The sequence below is a fragment of the Myzus persicae genome, unplaced genomic scaffold (assembly GCF_001856785.1).
Source record: "Myzus persicae strain clone G006 unplaced genomic scaffold, MPER_G0061.0, whole genome shotgun sequence".
NCBI classification, from domain to species: Eukaryota; Metazoa; Arthropoda; class Insecta; order Hemiptera; family Aphididae; genus Myzus; species Myzus persicae.
The window spans coordinates 8,930-16,847 of record NW_019103863.1 but is presented as its reverse complement, the minus strand read 5'-3'; positions in this window follow the sequence as shown (position 1 = coordinate 16,847).

The following is a 7,918-nucleotide window of genomic DNA, read 5'->3' as shown; positions in this document are numbered from 1 at the left end:
AATAAAACGACTTTGACACAACCTGTGGAACTAAAACGGTGTTACACCTGGCTTACACATCGTCACCTCATGAGACGTGAAGATCCAGACCCACGTACAACCTGTGGGGAAGCTCTAACGGTTAAACATATCCTCCTTTACTGTCGAAACTACGCAGACACAAGAACAGCCTTAGGTATTCCTGAGCATCTATATGAAGCGCTTGGACCCGATCACGAAAGTAATATCAAAATCATAAAGTTTCTTAAAATTACTAAACTGTATAACCTCATCTGATATTTGTATTTTATATGTTATATTCACTTACTTTAACCTATGTAAATAACTATCATTGCATTTAATATGTATAATTCCCTCTATCACATCAGTTAATCTTTACATTGTACAACATGCCAATAACCTTAGTTGTTGCGGCTTAAATTAATAAAAAAAAAATTAATAAAACGGTGTTGTATTCATTTAATAGTTAATACCCAAACGTCCCAAACCTCGAGTGTGTCGTCAAAGGTCGCTAGGAGTGAGCATCTCTACAAACGATATTTAGCACGGTGTGGTTGTCGTCCTGTTTTGCCACTAACGCATCGCCCGGCATCGGACCCATCACACATGAAGTGACAAATACACATGGCTAAATAATAAATACTAAATAGACTTTTAATAGCACGGCATTTAGAAGACAAGGTCGGCACATTTCTCTATTTAACAACATTAATCGATTCGGTCGTTTAGAGAGGACATTTTAGTCGAGTTTTTCGCCGCTATTTCATTAAGCGCCTCGAACAGAGAGTGCTCATTACCGTTGTATAAGCAAATCATTCGTCCTCTAGTGTTATGTGACGTCCCGGTCAATGTGCTAAAGCTCACATGAACAATACTCAAGTCCTGCAATTGACGCGGTACGCATCGAGCAAGTATCAAGTACAAGTACTGTAGCAACCCGTCTACACTTTCCTCAACCAAAAACTACATCGAGGAACTATCAGAACTGCATTATTTTTAGGTTGAATTCCCGTCCAAACAGTCGCGGACTCCAACGCGGTTGTCCCCACGACGTCTTACCTCACTAATAACTTACTATTATTGTATATATATATATATATATATATATATGAATTATTTTGTATATTATATATTTCCATTTTATTCCCCCTGGACAGGAAAAGGTCGCTTTCCAACGCTTCAACCGTCATCGAAAACTAAACTTTCGGTGCAGGCTTGAGAAAAGATAATTATCAAAGTATATGATAACTGATAAGTACCAAAGTATGCCCTATACTTTAGATATTGAGGAGCAAATCGAAATATTTGACATTTTACATCTGGCAACACTGTTGTGTCTTTGTCAGTCCTCTGTATTTTTACGCGGTCATTTATGAGTTACTACTCATGCTCGTGACTCGTGTTTATGGATTATTAATTTTAAAACTATTTGCATTGGTTTAATCGTTAATTTTAGTTCATCAGATCTTATTCTGTTTATTTGTGAGTACTTTTATTATACCTATAGCCTATAGAGCATAGGTAATAAGTATTAATATCAATTTTGTATTTGACAAATTATAGGTACTTATACACATATTGAAGCAGGCAATCGGAATTCGGTAAGTGTATTTAATATTTTACTTATTCATTCATAATAAATCAATTCTTTTTATTCTTGCGATTACTTGCCACATATACTTATAAATGGTACAGTGTTCATACCTATGATAAGTTCATATTTTTTCCCAAAATATATATTTTCAAGTTCATAACTATATAGGTACCTATAGCCTACCTTACACATTTTATACATACCTATTAATTTAGCTCAACTACCTATAATTGGTTAAATGTTATACAAATACAATAAATATACGGTGTCGAAATTGAAAGAATGTGATCAGCATACATTGTTAGATGTTTTTGAAGGTACTTAAGTATTAATGTATTGACCATTGTTGAGTAAATTACTTTTGAATAGTAATGAAATTACGTTACTCGTTACACTAAATATTTTTATTTATTAATCTATGCTTTACTTACCAAATTCATCGTCTCGGATGGGCCCCCCTATTTTCATCAATCACCATTTTAAACAAAACTGAAATCCTTATTTATATATTTTTATAGTTATTTTAATAAATAATTTATTTTTGTAGTCATGTGGTACTTCAGTGTCATGTGGTTTAATTTTTGTTGAACTAGGGGTACTTTAAATTTTTTTTGCCAAATCTTTGTGCACTTCCCATCTATTTACACGGCTTACATACGCTATATAATGATCATGTCCATAAAAAACTGCTCCGGATAATATTTATCTAAAAATTATTTAAAACAATTAATTAAATAATATATTATTTTGAAATAATTTTATACAATACCTGTTATTGTCAATTGTCAGACTACACTGCAAGTCAGCTAATGAGTACTCTTGATATTCAGTAATTTAATCTGTTTCAATAAATAAATGATTTACTAAAATTCTCGTTACATTTAAAAATCCCAAACAGTTTAGTTCTGTGCATTTAGTTTTTTTACTTCACTGTATTCTTTCAAACTAATCTCCTTTTCTTTGAGATTGCTGAATGATGATTTTAAAATTATTGTTGGACTTTGTATAGTTTTTGACGTTGCACAGTTGAAACACAGTCATTTTTCAACAGCGGATGGCACACTTTCAAACCGTGAAAATTATAAGGAGTTTTGAGTTGTATATAGCAAATAGGTACATAAGACTGCGAGTAAGCTGCATTACTATTTACTTTTTTAGATCGGGTGAAATTTGTGAAGTTGAAATTTCGAAAAATTTTCTAAAATATGCAAATTAAGCACAATAACGTAAAAATAAGCGGTTTCCGGCAAAATGTATGAACTATGCAAAATATGCACATTCAAATTTTAGATTTGGTATGAATTTATTTCGCACTCTGCTACATTTTACAATAAATAAAAAAAGTATGCAAATTCTACAAGTCCCGAACCTTGGTCATAAGGTTTTTTCCCCCGTCACTTACCTTTATGTGAGAGCCTTAGTTAGATACCTACACGGCTGTATATATATATTATATTATTTATTACACTATAGTGTAGTAGTATAATATAATCACACAATTTTTTAGCAAATACTGCACACTATTATAGAATAATATTGTTTGATAACATATTAATGCCGAACCCAGAGAGAATATTATATTCACGACTAAAGTATCCATTTTTTTTATTACTTCTGTAAATTTCAAAGCCTAATTTTGAATTTTTTTCATGTCTCGACACTTCTAGAGTTTTATATTAAGTTATAGTTTAACCGTTAAGACTAAAAACAATATTGTGAGATGCCGGACAAAAAAATGGACTCGCGGCAGTAGTGTATCTAAATGGCCTACACGCAGAGTTCCGTGTTCTGAATTGTTTAGATTTAAACACTCCGAATAATATTATGTTTCGAAATCTGAAATAAAATATGTATCGTGTCATCACTATCTATAATCGTGCGTGTCATCCAAAGAATTCAAAAACTCGAAAACTGATAACAATATATTATATTATATCTATCATCTATGGCAAAAGCCGATCGTCGTCACTCGTCGGAGACTATTCACAATTCTAATGATTTCATTGAACAAAAGAGAAATGTGTAAGGCAACAATAAACATTTGCTCACATATTTCATTCTACTCAAGTAATTTTTATAAAAAATCTCGATTTTTTCAGTTCGAGTGTAGATGAAGAAAGAAGTTCCTCGATATGGCGTCTGCACTTCAGATAATGTCCTTGCAGCTATATATTTCCCGAACAGTCGATATATGAAGAGTATACGTAAGTGTGATTACCTATTCTTTTGGGGCTTACATATTTTACTTTTTAGTCTCAAAATTAAAATTTATTGTCACAGACAATTTGCTACCCGGGTAAAGTAAGGGTATATTTTTTGTTCCCGAGCGCGTAACACAAAAAATTACACTTATAGCACAAACGACGACGGCATATCCAGGTCGCAGAATAATAATATATTTATACAATTAAATAGATATAAATAGTGTTGTACATACTAGTCATACTACAGTAGTACAGTACACGGGAGCTCTTATGTCCCGCAAAATTCAACAATTTTTATTTTTAGTTTATATAAATGTTGAGAAATATATGAATATTACTATGCCGTCTGCTTGTGGTCGAACATCAAACATCAAATTATTTTATAAAGCTGGGAAAGTCGCTCTGCTGATTATTGAATATCTATCGGAAATTAAGTAAGAAAATTTTAAATTTTACATAATCTCGAATAGCTTAAAATGTACCTAACCAATGCACTCAAAATTAATACAAAAAATATCAATTATTAATTTCGTGCTCGATAGTATTCAGAGAAAAGATTTAACCTGGAATTTTACAAACTATAGTTGGTATAGTCGGTGTACGGTAAATGTGATGCATTGGGCACTGAATACCTTTATGTTAAATCTAAAAAGTAGTAATCACATTTATTTACAATAAGATTTTTATTTAATAACTCATAAAAAAATATGCTTGTGCTTCGAATATTTAAACACCACCTTAATTAATTATTAAAATAATAGGTGCTTCATATATTGTTGTAATTTAAATTTTAAAATTATAAACTATTTTGGTTATTGTCATACCTTATTTCATTATCTTAATGATCAAATCTCAAGCACGGACCTCCTTGATATACAATTTTGTAATATACTATATATCTATGGTTTTATCATATTGACGTAGTATAAATTATAATGCAATCCGTGGCGATTGCGGAAGTAGTTACAAAGACGCAATCGATCTAAAATTTCAGTTAGCAAAGCTGCAGACATGAACAAGAAACATGAAGCGATCCGTACGGTTTTTTTTTCATAATAAATCTCAATATTTTCAGACTTAAGTTCAGTCGTATATCTGATTTATTCCGAAGTGCACACACAATATCAGGAATTCTGCCGAAGCCCGAAAGCGTCGATGTTTAAAGTAATTAATTTTAGTTTCATACATTTTTGGTGCTTAAATTTATTTTTTAAATAAAAATTTGATTTCAGGAAAAATATGCTACCCCTATGTACACACATATTATTTTATTTCTGAGAGCAAATGCATAAAATACTAGTGATCAAATAATATACAAACGCCGCTTGTCGTTTTCTGCTACCTGATCGTAGGGTCAGGGATTAATAATTATAACCTATTTTTAAGTACTTGAAATAGACATTCATTATACAGTTTAATTTAAAAATACCCATTATAAGTGGTTACTCATAAGACACAATTTTAATTTATAACCTATAATTTTTTTAAATTCTAAGTCAGCTGTTACAGGATACTATTAATTTAATGTTATATATATTTCATTGTTCTATTATAATATATTAATATTACATTATATTATAGTTGTATCCAAAAAACAAAAATGTTCATAGAGTGGTAAACTCACTATCCTAAAAAGTAATCACCCCGTACGAGTGATTATGAACAATTTACTTTTTTACTAGTATACAGGTATCTTTATATAATATAATAAATAGTAATGAAATAAATAGACACAGGCGTTCAATTATTCTAAAATGTTGTAGTTATTCAAACCTAGGTGTATACGAGTTAAAAAATTAAAGTTATGTAAATTTTAACTTTTTAACTTCTTTTAGATTCCGAGTGGAGCGATGAATATATTGATTTTACAATTTATTTATTTTGTTTCTGTCATCACGTTAATTTGGGAGAGTAAAAGTGCTTAGATTTTCTTCGACAAGCATCTTTTCGGGTAGAAATGTGAATAGTATCGGTACTTCGAGGGGTCAAAAGTAAAAAATTCTCAATAGTTTTCAAAAACGGCAGGAAAAACAAACAAAAAAATTAAGGAAAAAAAGAGAATTTTTACGGAAACCCGGTTTCGACAAAATCGATTTTGGTTTTTGATGTAACTTTCAAAAAAAAAAACCGTAGATATACATGAAATTTTTACTGAATATTTATAACGGCGTTTTCTATAAACCATGCAATTTTGACAACAAATTTTGATAAGCGTTTGAATTTTAAATTTTGACAAAATAAGTAAAAGTCACGAAAATGTGCAAAATATTTTGAGTTAGAAATTCATAAAAATGTTTCATTTTATATCTAAGTTTTTAAAAATTAATACAAGATTCCTTATAAGCTTGTCTGCCTTTATCAAAAAAAAAAATATTCTACAGGAAAGTCGAATTAAATTTTTATAAGCATTTGAAGTTGAAATTTTGACAACATTGGATATTCACTCCATTTCTCATATAGTGATTTTTACTTATTTTTTTATAATGGAAAAAGCAATAATTGCAGATACCTATTTGAAATTCACAAAATTTGTTTATATTTTCAATTCATATACAGTGGACGCCGCTTATAATACTCACATTGGAACAAGCACAAAGTGAGTCTTATAACCTAATGAATGTCATAGGCGAAGTGGGAAAAAAAATTGATTACATATTTATGAATTTTATTTTACTACATATTTTTCTTTAATTTTAATACTCTAATACATATTACATATGACATACGTATTATTGAATAAATTAAAAAAATTCTGATAAAAAAATTAAAATCACAATACATGTAAAAAATGATGATGTGCATTAATAAAAAATTATAAAAGATGTGTGTATAATGTACCTATTTACTATTTATAAAAAAAATTGTGATTTTTTTTTAGCTTTAAACTAATATTCCGGAAATATATTGGAAAATGTGAAAGACGATACAATTTGTTGTGCATATACACATAATAAAGCAAAAAACATTAATATATTTCTAAATTTTGACCAAAAATGTTTATTTTTTACCATTTATTTTTTACAAAATTTGAGTCTTATAATCGAATTTTTTATAACGTATTTGGATACGTGCGGACCGTTTCCGACAATTTTGAGTCTAATAAGCGACTGAACCTTATATCCGTGAGTCTTATAAGCGTCGACCACTGTACTTAATACAATTTTGCTGTTAACAAACAATTTGAATTTTGAATTTTTTTAGTTTATTTAGTTTTTTTTTCAGGAGGTTAATAAAATGTTAATAAAATGTTAATAAAATATTAATTGTTCATAAAATTGTATTTGTTGGGCAAAAAAGCTTGAAAATTCAATAAAATTCTCCTGATAGATATTTACAATATTAGTTTAAAAATATTTAAAATACATAGGTACAATTTTCGTAATGAGCATTTAAAGTTTAAATTTTAACAAAATTCATATAATTTAAAATGTACAAATAATTTTATAATTTAAGATTTTTGAAATATTCAACTTTTTAGGTTAGGGTTAAAAATTCAAAACAAAGTTCCAAACAAGTAGGTTATTCTGTTATTAAAAAATCAAAAAAATATTATCACAGATTTTTTATGTTCAAATGTGAACTAAATTAAAGATTCAATTGCCAAGAATAATTAATTTATGTTATGTTGTTGTAAATTAAAAATATTATTCGTGGGTACTTGAAACTTTTAAAGTATATTATTATATTTTATACCCACAATGACTTTTTAAATCTACTTTTTTGTTAATGAATTTAATCTATTGCGTAGTACTAATAATACTTATTAGTAAAATAAATTACTTTAATCACAATAATATTATCGAATATACTAAATTATTAAGTTATATAATAGACTGACAGACCGTCTTCCCTCAGAATCGTTTTTCGTATACAATGATTTTTTATCGTTGAATTCAAACTTAACACCATCCATTTCAGTGACCCAATTGTAACCTAATGTACAGCAGAGCGACCTCCGCATACCAGATTTTTTTAAATATAATTTTCAATACCTTAACATTTTTAACTTAACTGATTTTTATTGCTAAACATTTACTAAATAATGAGTTACTTTTAATCAAGTCCTAGTTGCGTAGTTTGTAATTTTGATAGTAAAAATTATTATTATTGATGATGCTCA